The sequence below is a fragment of the Gavialis gangeticus genome, unplaced genomic scaffold (assembly GCF_001723915.1).
Source record: "Gavialis gangeticus isolate Ggan-Ray unplaced genomic scaffold, GavGan_comp1, whole genome shotgun sequence".
Taxonomy (NCBI): domain Eukaryota; kingdom Metazoa; phylum Chordata; order Crocodylia; family Gavialidae; genus Gavialis; species Gavialis gangeticus.
Window position 1 is genome coordinate 9,665,173 of NW_017728997.1, and position 18,513 is coordinate 9,683,685.

General features: G+C 42.3%; 1 protein-coding gene and 1 long non-coding RNA gene across 2 annotated transcripts in view; both read left to right on the forward strand.

The window, feature by feature from the left end:
• LOC109288965 overlaps nt 1-3,676 on the forward strand; it is a 4,265-nt gene extending 589 nt beyond the window's left edge. Inside the window, exons 2-3 of the long non-coding RNA XR_002095266.1 lie at nt 2,647-2,649; nt 3,580-3,676. This is a non-coding gene — a long non-coding RNA (uncharacterized LOC109288965). The remainder of the gene's footprint in view (nt 1-2,646; nt 2,650-3,579) is intronic.
• PDZRN3 (PDZ domain containing ring finger 3) overlaps nt 1-18,513 on the forward strand; it is a 206,203-nt gene that overhangs the window by 61,632 nt on the left and 126,058 nt on the right. The gene's annotated exons all lie outside the window — the stretch shown is intronic.

The window sequence follows — 18,513 nt, forward strand, 5'->3', positions numbered from 1 at the left end:
CTGGAAGCCCTGACTCCTGACCTTTGCCACTGGAAGTCCCTGACCTTGCTCCCGGACATACTCCTTTTGGGAGGGGGGGAATGCTATCTTAAAACCAGAAAAAAAACAAATCATACACTAAAAGTCAAACAACTACTACAATGTATTTTAACTTTATTACAAAAAATATTTTATAGAGGTGATTGCATAATAACTCAAAAATAAATTCTTAGTCTTGTGTGTGTGTGTGGGGGTGGGCAGGGTGTGTATGTGTGTGGTGGGGGAGGGTGTATGTATGGTGGGGTGTGTGTGTGTGCATGCACAGCCCCTGCACTCACCAGGCATGGGAGGGAAGCCCCAGGCACTGGAGCCAGCTGCTTTCCCCACTGGAGCTTTTGCTTGATGTGTTGTTTTTCTAATAATCTTCTATCCTGTAGTCCTTCCCCATTCTCCCTCTCTCAGATTAATAAAAGCTATCTGTTACAGCACCCCTAGCTGTGAATGCTTGAGAGGAGGGGCAGGCCTTTATGCTTCCAGTAGAGCTTGGTGAATTATTACCTGAAAACATCCTGGGTGGCTCCAGGCTAGAAGGAGCACTCAGAAATACTACCAGTGGGAAAAGCACCCAAGGTCTGCAGGGTCTATGTAGCCCAGGCTACACAGAGCCGTATCTGAGACCAAAGCCTGGGTGGTGGCAGCAATTACCCCAGGCTTGCGGGCGTGCTCTGGGGAGGTGGTCGGTTGGACATAGGTACCCCAGGGGAGACACCGGAAGCGGGGTTTTGGTCAGTGAGGTGGGTGGCTTAGCATAGTAGTACTGTCCTGCCACACACTATCCCTAACAAGCATTGAATGAGGCTAATTTACATTCTTGAGTTCAAAACCATTTGGTTTTTCACTCTACTAATTACCAGATTAAGACAGGTAGGCATGTATCATGAAAAGAAACATCACGCAAGGATAGCTCCCATGAAAATATCACATATATAAACATTTAAAAGTTTGTGCTCTATGCTTCTTGTAGAATCATGTGATTTTAGGTAAGTTGAGTTCTGTATAATTACGGATTATAATGGTTCCTGTGAAAGCTCTGAAGTCACCAACGCAAATACTTACTTGATCATCCCTGGGTGAACCAGCTCTCTACCACCAAATATACGACATAAATGTATATAAATATACATCCTGAATGCATTTTTCAGAACGGTATTTTTTATGATTTAGTGTTTCCCAAACATAGATGCATAGAACTGCAGACTCAAAACATCTTACCCTGAGGAGGCTTTCAAAAAAATATCATCTCACCACATTTCTTAGAGAAAAGAAGTCTTTTCTTTTCTGGGATCTTATTGCACACAAGTTTGTTGTGGAGACATCATTGTCTCCAGGGCTAAGCATACTGAAGTTATGATAATCCAACTGTGTGAAAATATTTAAGCGAGTTTGTTGCTGTGAGACTGTTCCATTAGACTCTAACAAGAAACGCTGCTAGAATATTTCCAGAAATAAAGATTATGGCCCTTATACAACCCCCACTGAAGGAAATGGAAAGGCTACCATCCACTTCAGCAGTGGACTGTATCTGAGACTTGGATCAGTATACTTGTAGCTAATAAAATTGCCTTTTTTAGAAATGTCAAATAAAAGGAGGTGCTAATTGTCACAAGTATATCACTGTACATAATTGTTTTTTACAATGTAAAGTTTTTAGCATATTTCTAGGGGTAGATATCCAGCTATCAAGAGTGAGAGCTGTATTTATTTTCACTCTTTAGTAGCTCCCTACAAACCTATTTAAAATCTAGTACTTGAATTACAGGATGCCCAAGTCACTAAACACAAGCATAAGTACTGTAAAATTGTGTGCTTAATCAGGGAAAGAGTAAAAGCTGTTTCTTCTTGAACAACAGTAATTATTTGTCTGTATTTTACTAGCAAGGATCATTGAACAGCATAGTTACAAGAGTCATGAAAGTATGTTGTTAATATGTGCTGTGTCATCTGTCTGAAAAGTTTTCATAAGAAGACTCTTTGTTTTGCTTCATTGCATGGTTCCACTTCTTGCATCTGTATGCATACAGGGTTCTTCGAGGGCTTAGCTGCACAACAGGAACAGTCTTTTAATCATTGTCAGGCATATTTATAATAACAACAGACCCTTAACAGTCACTAAAATAAATCTTTCTTGCAGATACACACAATGGACATTGTTCACTGACTTTAAAATACTGACTTGGCTCTCTTGCAAGGTACAACTATGATAATTATTTGAAAAGTATACCCAATATGGATAAGTATGTTTTATAAGTTTCCCTTCATATGGAAAAACTGTAGAGCTAGAGAATGTCCTCTTAACTAATTCAGGGCAAAGCATGGAGTCAGAGATGTTCCTACCTCAGCAGAAATAGCAAGAGCTTGGTTCCTAGGCCCTGGATGTCCTGAGATCCCAGGGCATGTTCTAATGAACCCTCTGGAAAATGAGCATTCAGTTTATGGTCTGGTGTCCCATTCACTGGGAAACAGCTGGGAGCATTTCGAAAGAAACGTACTTCACCCTCCATTGAACCCTTGTGTTTGTGAACAACAATTTCTGAAGACCCAGTTGGTAACCATATTGCGATACTCTGAGTGAGACTTATGAAGGAGAAACACAAATAATTTTGAGAGGGGGTGCAGTAAAGAGACAAAGAACCTGGGAAACATAAACCAGCTTCTTATGAATTACCTTACTAGGGATCAGCACCTACTTTCCAATTAATTAGGTGAATTCTGCCCAGTGACGGACTGGATTGCTAAGGTGAGAAGAAAGGCCTGGACATCTCTTTTTCCAAAAACTACTCCAAGCCATCATAGGTCAACACTCCACTCCAGCCCTCCTGAAAGCACAACCACCAGTGAAGCCCAGACTTCTATCATCAGGGTCTATGTTCAGACACGTCAAAAAGGTTTCTTCTCTTAGTTGAGAAAGGTAATACCTCCAATACAATGTGGGCCTTAGTTATTTTGGTTGTACTTTACAACCAGGCGCATCCAAACGAGCATGTATATGAGGTCTGAGATGCCGCAAACTGCACACGGCCCATGTGCACCCATTTGCTGCACTGCTAATACACAGCGTGGTGCCAAAATTTGAAACTAAAAGATCCAAGCAGGCTCCAGGCAGCCAGATCAGCACTGCTGATGCCCCCGAAGGCCCCCCATATCCCAGGTAAGGCCGCTAGAGCCTCCGCTGCCCCACCTGTGTCAATTTACCATGTGCTGGAATGCACACACAGAGGCGTGCCCTGCAACAAAAATCAGTGGTACAAATATGTGCCACTGCTTTTTGTGCTGTGGGAAACACGTACCCCTGCATACATACGCTCATCTGGATGCACCACCAGAGGGCAAAAGCAGACCAGACACTTAGGCTATGGACAGACATTCAAAAAGCCTGAGCCTGAATTGATTCAATCTTTGCAGGTTAGTCTAACCTGGCTAGGCTGAACTGTTTTGTGACCGCACAGACATCTCTGGACTGAGAAAATGCAGGCACATGCCTGCAGTGGCTCAAGCTAGAATCCAGGGGGAGCAAGAGCAGCCCTCTCTTCCCTTTCATAGTGCATGGCCAGGCCCCAGCAGGATGCTCAGATTACGGAGGGGTCCCGCCCTGGTCAGTGAGGGAGCCAGTGATTTACACAACATTTAGTTACACAGCAGGGAGCATTTATCATCCTATCAGCAAAATGAAAGGATCTCTCATTAGTTCAAGCTCTCCTTAAACAACTTATTCCAAAGAAGGAAGGGAGGGACATTACCAGCTGCCTGTTGATTAGCTCCAAAAAGCCCTAAGCTGACACTGTCGTGTCTGCCTTTGTCCTGTCTCCCACAGCATGGACTGGACCCAGCATGTGGTATGTTAGCTAATGTAGAGAGGTGTCTGTGTAAGGCAGAGGGGAGGGCAGGGGGGGAATCCCTACTTCAGCAGGGAGTGGTGAGATGGAGGGGGAAGGCAGGAGGAAACCAGACAGATGCCTTGTACCTGCAGTCTCTGCTGGATCTGCAGCCAGGGAGCAAAGGGGAGGGGCCAGTCCAGCTCTGGAGCATAGAGCCCCACCCAGCCCAGAGAGCATGCCGGGATGCTGGAGGACTCTGATTTAACTTAAACCAGAAAGGGGTCTGGGACAGACATTGCATAAACTGGTTGGACCCAAATCAGTTAAGTCTGATACTACAATCAACCAGGTTTATCTCAAACCAGTTTTAGCCATTTTCAAACTGGTTTATGTGCACTGAACATCTGTTCTGTTACAGGTTTAAACCAGTTTCTGATCTCTTAAACTCTTAAATATCTGTCCCTAGCCTTAGAAAAGGCAAATTACTTAGGTTTACACATCTGGTTCATTTTGAGGATGCAGCTGACATGGACTTCCAAAGAGTCTCCCTCTGGCTGAAGGTATTCGGTATCAGTGTTAGTACACAGAGCTTCATCATATGACTACTTTATTGCCATTCTTAATTCTTCATATAAGTGCAACTTACGTGAATTCATTTTTATCATCTTTTGTCAAGGAGAGTTTTAAGGTTTGGAGAAGTTTTGTGTACTGAGTTTTTGCTGAAGATACAAAGATCTCATAGTCACCTGGTTCATCCCATTTAAGATTATTTATATTGTTCTTTAAGTGATTTAAGAGCTTCAGAGAGCACATTTGATTAGCTAGCACCCTTTAACTTTGACAGCTGCAAGCATGCATTTAACTCTGTGATTGACAAAAATTGCTATCAAGTTTTTCGGAATTAATGGAGTTTCCTAGAATAACAAGTACACTGCTTGGTTAACCATTTCTCCTGGGACTTTTAGCATAAAAACAAAAAAACCAAAACAAAACAAGAAAGCCTAGCTCATATGCTTTCTATTAGTATGTTCGTTCACTTGTGCCAATAAAGAATTGTCCTGGGAGCGCTGGTCTGGTTTTTGCATGTTTCTTTTTTAAAGACCCTTAGTTGCAGCATTCCTGTGGTAGTAGAACAACAACTTTTAAAACTTAGGTTTGGGGAGTATATAGACTAGGTCTTACTTATAAAATCAGCAGTTTTAGCGAACGTGATAATCTTGGTAAATGTTATTGGCACCACTGGTGTTTTTCATTGACAGCTGGTACTCCGCTGGGCCCCAATCCTACACACATTTAGCCAGTGCTTCTCTTCAAGCATGTGAGTAGTCTCGTTGAATTTATAAAAAGGGATCTTGTTTTGCAGTTCACATAGCCATTGAGTTCAATGGGAATACTCACATGCTTAAAGTTAAGCATGGGCATAAATCTCTGCAGGCTTGGAAACGTAATTTGTAAAGGGCCAAACCCTGGCCCCAGAGAAGTCAGTGGAGGTGTTGACATTGAATACTTTCCAGGTGTGTGCACAAAGTGGTTGTGTGTGCAGGATCCATACCTGACTTATGATATCTATGGTGTCTGCCTGTAAACATGCTGAGATGCAGTAACCTTTTCTGTTTCCCTCTCATACATATTAACAAGCCCATAGAGGACTGTCCTCTGTGACTTGCCTAAGGTCAAAGAAAAGTCAGGAAGAGAGTGCAGTCTGTCTCTCATACCCCCAGCCACACTTACCTTGACACAACCAATCTACTAGGGGTGTGTGAAACGGGCCCTATTGGATTTGGATTTGGACTGAATCAGGTACAGTGATTCGATTCATTGATTCAGATCACTGCCCCCAATTTGATTCGGCCGAATCCATATCTGAAGACTCGATACTGATTCTGAGAATCAGCAATTTGGACATAGACACAGCTTTAAATGTTTTTTCTACAAACCTTGAGGTACCAGGCACGGCTCATGAAAGCTGTGCTGCTGGGGCAGATGGAGTGTCCACGGGGGGATGCCAGGTCATCCCCTAGACCCAGGAGGCACCAGTCGCCGAGCCAGCTTACTCCCTGGGCGGACCCAGAAGTGGACTGGAAGTGCTGCTGAGCGCACTGGGGAGCTCCCCGCACTTCTGTGGGATGCTCCATGCGCCCTAGCACTGCAGCATTCACGAGCCCCTGCTACCTAGAGGTACTCAGAAAAAACATTTAAAGCTGTGTCTATATCCAAATTGCCAAGTATTTCCAAATCTCTCCAGATTGATTTGGAGGGTTCCGATTCAATTCGGAGAGGTTAAAGGGTCCTATGATTCAATTCGGATTTAGAGATTTGGCCACTGAATCAGGCTGAATCTCCACTGAATCAAATCAGGGACTGAAGCTTCACACTGTCCTACAATCTACACGTACAGTTACCACCCTAAGGTAGCAATCCCCTGCTTTTTGGTGTTTTACTTTTATAAATATTCATTTGCATTGTGGCAGATTAGGAAAACTCAAAAGCAGTTTTACTTTCTCCATATGATCTGTATTCCCATTGCAGCTGTTAAACCAAGCTGCTATTCCTGCTAGATTGTACAACGACCTCCTAGGACCATACTGGCTTCCAGTATAAATTAGCATTTCCCCACTGACTTCAGTATAGCAATGTTTGTTTACAGCAGGTGAAGATGTAGTCAACAACTGGCTCTGTGTTTCATAGATTTCATAGACATTAGAGCTGGAAGGGACCTTAGAAGATTATCGAGTCCAGCCCCCCACCCAAAGGGGGTGATATCATAATGTATGATTGGTAATAACCAATACTTCTAATGATGAAATACATCTATGGGAGAGCAATCAAGAGATGACTTCATATAGCAGGAACACTTAGGAGAGAATGTATAGACCATTAGGAAGAAAACCCGTAAAAAGAAATAGTCATATCTGTTAATATCAACAGAAAGGTAATATAAATTCTATAGAGAATAATACAAATAAAATACAATATTGAGTTTGATATATTTGAAAACTTTCCCTAAAACGCATTTTGCATAATATAATCGCTGTATATTATTGTACATATGTGACTGAATGTTTTCATAAGTAACCATGTTTTAGGTTATTTGAATGTCTGTACCATATCTAGTGTTTAAGAGCCATATCTTTGAGTTTGTCAGATGAAGTCCCTTTCAGTACTCACCTCAGCTAATGGGAATCAAGGTTAAATTGTGAACACATGCTCAATTTTATTACTGCAGTCAAAATGAGGAAACGTGCTGACGGAAGTCAGATCAGAAATAGTCAGTGAAATATTTCCAGATTTCATAACCCAAGGGTGATGATCAGGTTCCAAAAAAAGATAATGCAAATTTCATAAACTCAAGCCAGCTGCTTTCTTTAAATCAGTATAATGTTTTCTTTGAGAAATGGGGCAGAGATCTTAACATGGTGAAGAATCACCACTTGCATTGTTATTTTTGAAGCAGCTGTCATTTATCCATAATGAGCTTATGTTATTTTAAAATTCATTGAGGGTAAAGCCTTAAATTAAAATCTCTTGAAATGACATTTTAAAAGCTCTGCTGAATAGTGCTGTTCCTAAATGTTACATTTTCAGGTTGTGCATATTCTAATAAAAACTGCTCACATTTCTTAAACATCTCAGCCATTTGCACTCAAGACCTACAGCGTGATGGACAAAGCTGTTACAGGCTCCCATCGTGACATATTAACTGAAATTTTTTAAGAACTATTCATGTGAGAATTATTCATAATTCATTCTCATTTCAGATTATTTTAAGAATTATTTGTAATTCATTCTCATTTCAAATATCAGCTTGAAACGAGCAAAAGTGTCCTAGCCTATGCAAAGAGTGGACAGTGTCACTGAAAATTTTAACTGCACCACTCTGTGTACATTAGCCCCATTAACCACATTCATCCCCATGGCTACGGATAGAAACGTATGCTTTACTATTCATGCAATCCTTGCTGGCCTCTCTGCTGAGTCATTCAGCACTGCCAGGTGTGGTGATGTATTCTGTGATGCAAAACTCAATTCTTGATAGTAATTTATCTCACATTGGCCACATTTGTCCATGTTGGTAGTAATTTTGGTTCACTGTTTATCTGGGCTGAAGTTGGTGTGCTATGATAGCGACTCTCATTCCTAAAAAAGATCTGGGCTGTGTTTAGCTGGCTACTGTACATACACATAGCAAGTAACACAGTCCTTACACCACAGCACTTTCAGTTGAATAGACAAGACAAATAAAGAATGGGAATAAGGGAATATTACTGTTTTAGTAATTACTGTATGTGCATTAAGGGAATATCCTCTTTTAGTAATTACCATCCTCTTATAGGATAGTGCAGATGTGTTAAATAACTTGCTAAAAGCAACACAGGAAGCCTGTGGTCATCAGAAAGTAAGCAAGCCCTGAGCTTACTTTCTGACTTTTTTCTGCTTCTCCTGATATCCTGCACATTCCCAGAAAAAGCAGGGCTACAATAAGAGGTTGCTGGGTCCATATAAAACTCCCTGGACTCAGTTTGCAGAGAATTCACAAGAACAAGTTCTGAGTTGCATGTAAGTTTATGTCCTCCAAGTGTAACTTGGATTTTGAATGAATAATGTTAAGGTGAAACGATCTGAATTTCACCAGTTCTGCCATCAAAACCAAGCTCAATGATAAATCCTGCATGGTGTCAATGTGAAGGAATATGTTGGACCACACTTGCTCAAAATGGAGCCTGCATTCACTTGCAACTCTAGGAATTGCATTCAGCAAACCTAGGACTTTTTTACAGAATCCCAAATAAAGCAAGGGTCACATGGCTCCAGCTTTTGTTATCCTTTTCCAAAGGATAACATGTGCATCACTAACATCATCCAGGAGTTCACGAGCTAGTTATAGAAGCCTTCCTTCCTCCTAATAGTGATAAGTGACCAGGAAAAAACCCACGTTGGCCATAAGATCCCAGCTTGAATTAGCAAGGCGTCACTTAGAAAGGAAATACTACGTTCTTGATGGAGCAAGCGTGATGCAGTTGTCATTGAAAGACGCAAGTGATCTTACAGCTAAGATTAATCCACTCCTATTAATGAGTTCCAGAAACAGACTCAAGTTTCATACTGGGGTTATGCAACTATTATTTGAGGGGGTTCAAGAGCTACCATGAAATTACATAGCTACAATGTGACTCCTTTCTCGTACCATTGGCACATTGTAGACTCCATCCCATTTTACAGCAAGTCACTAGACATTGCTGGGTGATTGTAGAGCAGGGGCAGGCAATTATTTTGTGTGGAGGGCCACTTACTGAGTTTTGGCAAACTATCAAGGGCTACCTGAAAGGCAGCCAGGGGCAGATAAATATTAATTTTCTAAAATTTTTAGGGGCCCCATGGGACGGATAGAATGGCCCAGCGGGCCACATCCAGCCCCCTGGGCCACATTTTGCCCACCCCTGTTGTAGAACCTATTGCGGCGCATGCAAACACACACACACACAAAATCTCCAAAGCTTTTATCAGTGTCCTTCCTCTCACCACTGGGATCTTTTGCATGGACTCAGTTATGAGAAGGAAAGTCCTTCCACTGAAACACTAAAGGCTACTGTGTGAAGTTGCTTAGGACCTCCCACTCCCTAGACTATAAATATTAAATTCCAGACCACAGTGGCCACCCAGAAAGGCTCTGCTGATGGGGGGTTGAGCTAGAGAGAGAAACTAGACAGAAATTATGTGGGATTTGGAGGACTTTGTACTCTATGGGAGAAGGGGGATTGTCCCACAAGAGTTAAAAAGGAGTGAGGAAGGATACACTAAATGCTAGTGTATGTATGACTTACCATAGCTTCATCTGTAATATTGGCCTTGAGCCACAGTAAACAAATACACAGGCTACAAAGAAAAGACAGATGATGACTCGCTATACTGAGCAGTGTGTCAGGGTTTGTGCTGTAGATCTGCAAAACTATACCCTGGAGTAGAGCATTGTATACAATGCTCTATTGTGAAAACAAGCTGCTTTACATGGTGTTTGTTTGTTTATTGCAATATTTGGTGTAAGTTACAGGAGTAAAAACCAAACCACATGCCGTGGTTTTCAAGTACTGTCAATACCTCCTTATTTTTCAGCTGGATAGTACATTGTTTCCTGACCTAAATGAGTGTGTAATTGTTACAAGGTTGCTGGATTTCAGCAGTGAGAAAAGAGTCATCAGAAGGAGGTGATACAATTGGGTAATAAAGTGCTTTGGGGAAGCAGTAGAATTAAAAGGTATAGCTATAGAACCAGGACCATTATTTAACGCAATCATTAGCACAGTGTAAACCTTTTAGGCAATTAACACATAAGCCTGATTTTCAACTTCCTTTTGTGCTTGTGCAAATATCTACAAGTGTATTTTTTCATACTACTATCAGCTTCTGTTTCAGTTACCAATAAGTATATGGTTCACTTTCATATGACTTTTTTTCTGAAAGCATAGGTGATGTTGTTCAAACAGGTACTTGTGTCCCATTAACACTTCAGAAAAGAACTTTTAAAATCTTACTGTCATGTAATAAATAGAGAAAATTGTATTGCCCCCCGCACATCATTTCAAGCACGTAGTCATGGATGTGTGGAAAAGTCAGAGGCATTAGTAACCATGCTGAATATCAGCAAATGCAGGCAGGTTGCCTTGTGTGCAGTCTTTTGACAGTGGTGGACACATCTACATGTGACGCAATAAACTCCTGAAAAGTTGGAGCCAGAGTCAGTTGTTCCCAGGAGTAGTATCTACACGTGCGCCTGGGACAGCAGCAATCTGAGCTGGGGCACAGCAGCCACAGGCTGGCAGCAGGCTCGGGGGGATCAGCCCCAGGCTCTAGGGGGCGGCATCAGTTGGCAGAGGGGCTGGTTGGGACATGAGAGTGCTAAAGTATGTAGGTGTGTAGTAGGCAGCCCATGCACTTTAGCAGTCTTGTGCCCCAGCGAGTCGCTGTCACTGTCTACACGTGTGTTTCGTTGCACTTAGTTACTCTACCGTGAAATAGTACTGTCAGGTCTGGCCTGACAGTCCTATCTTTTGATGGAGTTACTTAATTTACTGCACCCTAAGACTGACACACGTGTAGATAGTAATGCTTTACTGCGGAGCTCATTAATCAACTCTGCAGTAAAGTGCTTGTGTAGATGCACCCTGTTTGGAGTGAGGACATTACATTTTAGAGGTATCAGAATTGGCAACAAAATCATATTTCGACATGGGAAATAGTTACCTTCTTTGTCTACTGTTTTATTTTCAGAGTGCTGTATTTAAACGGCATCTGAAGACTACTCAGAGGGAATCTCCTGCATGTTAATAGAACCAGATCTGTTACACCTTCATATGTTGGCACAGAATGAAGAGCAGTAATGCCCCATGTACTTATATGCTAATATTCCTATCAAGAACAAAAAAGTAGAATTCGTTTAAGCTCCACAGCACCACCTATAGTAGTGGAAAGCATAAAGGATATTTATATCATTAACAGGGCACTTTCTCTTCTAATCTAGACCTTATGTTAAGTATCATTGGAGTTGCTCCAGTTTTATACCAGTGTAACTGACAGCAGAATTTGTCCAGTTTATATGTAAGTTAATATAATAAACTTTTCTCACACTTATTTCCCCCAAGGCTTTAAACTAAGAAAAACTGTTTTAAAAAACTGAAACTTGCTTTTTGGAGTGCACATTTCTATTGGCATATTTCTTTGCTGGCTTGACCTGTAGGCATATTATGTTCCATAATTCTGAATAATTGATTGTCCCTGGACATTAGAGATCCAATCTGGGTTTTTCTGAATGTTTTCTTAAAAGATTGTACCATGGCTTAGAACATACTGTGTGAAAAGGGTTACATATAAGAGACTGCTTTATTTTATTTCACAGTGAATCATACTGTAGAGTCTCTATTCAGCTTAAAGGATTTGATTTTTACTCTTTACATAAGTTCAGCATTTTTCATTTATAAGATATCTTTCATCAGAGCATCCTAAGCCATTTAAAAAATAGGTAAGTAAAATTTCCTTGTTTTTACAGATGGAGAAATTGAGACAGAGAGAGTCTATGAGTGCCAAAGAGGAATAAAACCCAATCTTCCTGTTCCCAACTCCTCTGCTCTTACCACTAGATTTCACTGCCTCTGTGTAGGCTTGGAGATAATGTAGTCAGATTCATGACCATCCACTAGCTACTTCTGCCATGTTTGGGAATATGTAGCAAAGTATGATGGGTTAATCATGTAGAAAGCAGAGGAATGATTCCTAGCTTGTCAAACCAGGTAAATTCTTGACTTAGTGCAAATAAAGGATTACTTTGAAGGGAATAATAAAAATTCCAATGCAATGGAAAACACAAGTTTTGCAGCTCCCATGTGCACTGCATGGAGTGCTCTTCCCAAAATTCAATTTCTGCTTTGTCCTATGTTGTCCTTCTGCCCACTCATCATCTTCCCAGTCAGTATTTTAAACCATTTATGAGAAGCACCCTTCCTAGTTGTTTGGACTCACTGGATGCATGTTCAGGTCAGTATTCTGCTTTCAGATATTGGAATAAATTCACTGTAGTCACTGTGCTTTCAGGTCCCATATGCTTTCTCTTCCCCCATCTTGGGACAGAGTATGGGGTGGACTGGTACATTTTTCACAGTGGGAAATGGGATAGATGGGAATGAATGCACCAACAGCAGAATAAAGGTGGTGGTTTGGCAACAGCCTTCCTAGTGGACCGTCTCTCAATGAGTCGTACATAAGAGAGGAGGGAAGTAGGATTTTAGCTCTTTTAGCAGGCCTGACTCAGCAGAGCTGTCTTATTCTAGTTCTGCTTGTCTCTCTTATGCGCCTTCATGGTGGTAACCTTTTTGAAAATGAGCTACGTCACTTAAGGTAGTAACAACCTTTCCAGTTACGGTGTCATTGGGAGACTGGCAGTTCCCACTCAGGGGAAGCAAAACCTGAACTAGCGAGGTTGTTTTAGGTCACTGGCAAAGCTGTGGAAGCTCGCACAGCACCTGCTCAAGCCATGCTTGGCTTATGGTTCTGAGATAGCATTAAAGCAAAAACATGTCAGGTTTGATTTGGACACACACAGTCAAATGGAGGAAGGACCAGACCTCGCAAGAGGTCCGCTTTGAATTCAATGAGTTTAGGTGATAGAGGGCTCGTCTACATGTCCATTAATGCACTGTGATTACTGCACACTCAGTTCAGTATCTGGAATAACAGGTATTAACAGAATGTGTAGTAACCTGCGCTACTGCACAGTAGTACTAGCACATGTTTTTTTGTGACACTAATGTGCAGTAAACTAATTCTACTGTGCATTAGCACAACTTTTGCCGTGATGCACTAATGCTCAGTAGAATTAGTTTGCTTTACATTTAGTGTCTTCTGTAGACGCACCCAGGTCCATAATAATTAGTAGATTTAAGTTTCTAGTTGCGCTGTTGAACCTTCCCTTTTAAGATTACCCCTGAACCCTCAGGAAGAGACAGTGCCCCTCCCTCCCCCTTCCCCCGCTGGCAGTAGTCCAGGGAAGCAGCTGTAACAGTGACACTTCCTTCCCTGGTTTCCCCCTTTCTACAGGGAAATGGAAACCTTTATCAAGAGATTCCTTCCCCCTTTGTGCTGACTCAGCTCTGCCCTAAATCTTGTATCCATACGGAGGGAATTTGCTTCCCTTCCCCTGTACTGTACAGATTGGTAAGGCCTAGAGCTTGTGAGGAGGTGTAAGTTGTGCCTGATGTTCCTTCCCTTCCCTTGGCATGAGTGTAGGACAAGACCCAACCTACCTGTTTGGAAGTTTGGAAATGTATATACTGCTACTGTATATTCTCACACACACACACCCTATAGATGATGCTACTTTTTCCAGCAAATATGGAAAAGGAGATAATATATAACTCTGAATTTATTCTCTCTGGTGCTCTGTCTCTCCCCTCCGCCCACCCCGCCTTTCCTTCAAACTCCTCTTTGAGGCTTATTTCAATTTTTTTTTAAACACAGTGCCAAACACAATAGTGAGTTTGGGTTTCTGGCAAAAAAACAGCCAGTTTTAGCAGAAGATTCAGCCCCCTTGAGTTATATACCTTCATTCACAGAGACAGTCTCTATCTCTGTCTTCTCATCGTGTTAAAGCTATTCAGCATGTAGGGGCAGGTTTGACTTCCTCCCCCAGACTTCAGCAGAACTTCTCCTAGGAGTAAGGGCTGCAGAATGGGACCCTTGTCCTGAACATATAAAAGAATGTAACTGTGCTATAGAACATACTGTTCTAGTCCTGTTCTCTTTCTTTCCCTTCCCCCTGCCGGAGGCAGCAATGTCTCTTGACGTGCTCGACTGCTGTAATAAGATCTCCCTACCACTCGCTGCTCTGGACTTTGTTTTTCTTGGCACACAACTCACTGAGATACTTTAAAACAGAAAGCAAGTCAGAGCACTTTTGGCTTATTTCTATGCCTCGTCTCCCTCTTTCCCCTGCTTGAACGTTTATGAATAAAATGGTGATAGGATCTCTTGGACACATCTATTTACAATATGGAAACATGAATTCTGAAGTCCGCTTCTGAGTGTGCAAAAGTAGCTAATGTTTGTACAAAGTGTAGCAAGAAGAAACTATTCACTATTCTAGCATTAGAAAACTATGCTATTCTGGTAGCAATATAAATCCCTGTAGCTCATTTAGTGCATATTTTAATGACATATAAACCTATCCAGAAACCATTCATATCAGAAGGGTGGAGGATCGTTTTCAAAAGGATGATTTGAAAATGGTGTTCTTGTGCTTCATTTCCAATGAAAGACTTATTTACTATATGTGTGTTGAAAACACTGTGTGGGAAATCAGTTAAAACAACATGTTACTCAAATGGAGGTGGTTTAATTCATGTTCCTATCAAATGCTAAGAAAATATGGTGACAGAAAATTATTGTAAGCACAAAGTGCATCCTGCTTGTTTCTCAGCGTGGGTGCATATTTCTAGAAAATTTGAACACATTTCATTCAGTCACCATTGTGTAAGACAGGAGGTGTATGGATATGGTAGTTTTTTACCTATTTAAACAAACTCATTGCAGAAACTGTTTTACATGCAGAGCTCAAATAACAAGCACTTGTCCAAAATAGAAACTTCACACTTGTCACAATATATCATCCTTTCTAAGAAAAATGTATTTTGGCGACCATGAAGAAACAGCTGGATAACATGTTTTGAGCATGCATCACCTCTTGTTACCTATATAAATCAAAGGTAAAGGTAAAAAAAAAAGGTTGTTTAGGAGCCTAAATCTCATTTTTAAGTGACTTGGACATTTCAAGAGCAAGTTAAACAGACATTTCACTGGGATGATAGGGTCAGAACTAATCATGCCTTGACCATGAGCTGAGCTAAATGACCTTGTGAGGTCCCTCCCAACCCTATTTTCCCAGTTTTATGTAGACTCAGAACTAGGTGACCTTGTGAAGTCCCTTCCAGCCCTCCTTTCCTATAATCCTATGCAGCCTCATATTTCCCAGTGATTTGCAATGAAAATGTGACTAAGTCACTTTTGAATAAGACATTTGGATTCCTAAATCAGAAGCTCCAACATCCATAGGTCTAGCAAACTTATGTATGTCTAGAGGCCCACATAAATAAATACTTGGAGGAGAAGATAATTAGGAACAGTCAGTATGGATTCACCAAGGGCAAGTCATAGGTGACCAGCCTAATTGCCTCCAACGATGAGATGGCTGGCTCTGTGGATGTGGGGAGACCAGTGGATGTGAGTACCTGGATTTTAGCAAGGCTTTTGATACAGTCTCCCACAACAGTCTTACAGGCAAACTAAGGAAGTATAGGCTGGATGAATGGACTGTAAGGTGGACAGAAAACTGGCTGAAACATTAGGCTCAGAAGGTAGTAATCAATGGCTTGATGTCTAGTTGGCAGCTGGGATCAAGTGGAGTGCCCCAGGGGTCGGTCCTAGGGCTGGTTTTGTTCAATATCTTCATCAATGACCTGGAAGATGGCACAGAGTGCACCCTCAGCAAGTTTGCAGATGATGCCAGGCTGCAGGGAGTGGTAGATATGCTGGAGGGCATGGTTGGATTCAGAGAGATCTAGATATATTGGTGGATTGGACCAAAAGAAATTACATGAGGTTGCCCTTGTTGCCAAGAAAGCTAACAGCATCCTGGGCTGCATTGGTAGGAGTGTTGCCAGCAGGTCAAGGAAAGTGATTCTTCCCCTCTATTTTGCCCTATGAGGCCACACCTGGAGTTCTGTGTTCATTTTTGGGCCCCACTACAAAGAGGATGTAGACAAATTGGAGAGAATCCAGTGGAGGACAACAAAAATGGTTCTGGGGCTGGAGGACAGGACTTATGAGAAGCGGCTGAGGGAACTGGTTTTATTTAATCTAGAGAAGAGAAGACTGAGAGGGGATAGCATCCTTCAACTACCTGAAGAGGGGTTTGAAAGAGGATGGAGCTGTGCTGTTCTCAGTGGTGGCAGATGACAGGACAAGGAGCAACAGTCTCAAGTTGCAGCAAGGGAAGTTTAAGTTAGATATGAGGAAGCATTTTCTCACTAGGAGGGCAGTAAAACACTGGAACAGGTTACCCAGGGAGGTGATGGACTCTCCATCTACGGAGGTTTTTAAGACTCAGCTAGACAAAATCTTGGCTGGGATGATCTAGTCAGGGCTGGTCCTGCTTTGAGCAGGGGGTTGGACTAGATGCGACCTCCTGAGGTTCCTCCCAACCCTCATTTTCTGTGCTGCTGTGATAAATCACCGGCAGACCCCGAGGACTGCAAGTCTATCAGCCACCATCCTGACAAGCTGCCCATCAACTACACATTACAGCTCACCTGAAGTCCTTTCAGGAGCCAATGTGAGATGTCTAGGCTGCCTGCTGGGTTTTTGCTAGACAGCAGCATCACATATTTACTATGCTCTGAGAATGGACTGCGCACAATGAAGCCCACAGAGCCAAAACCTTAGATTCGATGACCTGGCATGAATTCACTGACTTCAACAGAGCTTTGTTGATTTATGCTGGCTAAAGATCTGACTTGTGAAACAGAAAATTGGCAACTCCTAGAATTCAGCTGAGAATCCATCAGCCGTATAGGAACTCAATGCCTTCATAAAGGGAGTCACGCACAAGTCTACAGCTCTTTGGTGCAACTCTACTGACTGCAGTAGCTCTACAGCTTGACACCAGCTGAGATCTGGCCCAGCATTTTAATAAGTGAGTTAAAATCAGTACGAGCAGGTAAGAATAGTGGTGCTTCTCTTTCTCTTTGCCACCACCTCCAGTCTACAACGAGAAGGAAACTAAATGCAAAAGGCCATGTAACACAGCAGTGGAAGAGATTGTGGAAGCACAAGTCAAGAAACCCAAAGCTGCACTTTTCCCAAGAACTATAAGCTAATCACTTCATACATCTATATTGAACTGTGTGTGTACAGCCATGCTCAGTGCTCCCATCTGTGTTAAGGGGAGTGAGGGGTGAAGTGGCTGTTGCCAAGGGGTCCATAATTATAAATATGAAAACAAATGAAAAGTTTAGCAGGTGGCATAAGGGAGTCCAGAGAATAACTTTTTTTTTTACACTTCTTATGTCAGTGTGTTTATTAAATATTCCACACATGTTGACGTCACTGCTACGGCTGCAGCCTCTTTTCCAGGCCTTGAGTTTTATCATATCTTTCTTGCTTTGGAAAATTACAGCAGGAAAAAAGTGTGTAAAAAGTGAAAATTTAAAAAGTGTAATGACAAAAGTATTTTTGTATCTGATATATTCTGAATGAGCTTGTATAGCCTCATTTGGAGTGCATCACTGTGGGACCACATGACACCCAATAACAAAAGGTACAAGCATGGGTAAATCTAGGATTTTGAAAATGGGGGGGTGCAGATTATATCACCACAAGTAACCAACACAATGCACAATACTTTCATCAAGTTAAAAAGAAACTAGAAGCGTTACTAATAAACTAGCGTCCAAGGGCTATATTATTCAGTTTAAAATTGGAACAAAAGCAAATATAAATACGTGATATCATAAATATAAAAAACACAACAAACTGGGCAAAAAATTATCAAAATAAAGCAAAAGCTCTGTTATCCGGCATCCCCTGGGAATGGGGGATGCTGGTTAATCAAAAATGCGCTGTCCAGTGCACTTCCTGTCAATGCTTATGTAGTACAAAGAAATTTAAAGCCTCTTTCCCAGTCTTTCCTGGTCAATTAGGAGCTGGTTTTTTGTGGTCACTGATAAACAGCTGCCAAGACTACAGGAAGTCTAAACTAAAAAGTGGGAACAGGCTCTGGCTCCCACCCTGCTGTCCTCCCCCGGGGCCTCCAGAGCCTGGCGGATGCAGTCTGGCACTGCAGGGAACAGCAGGGGCAGTGACGCAGGGTTGTGTCCCACACTGCTGCCAGGCACACGGGGGATGTACCGCCAGTGTAGCACAGAGCTTGTAGCAACAAGGAGATGTCCACACGGCCCCGCTGTGCCAGGTCACACCCACTGGGCTGCAGAGAGCAGCAGGGCGGGAGCCCAGGCCCATAGCGGGCAGCCTGCGCCCACCCACGTACAGATCTGAGGGGTGCATGTCACCCCTGCTCCCCCAGGAGTGCGTGCAATGGTGGGAAACCGCCCCACCCCCC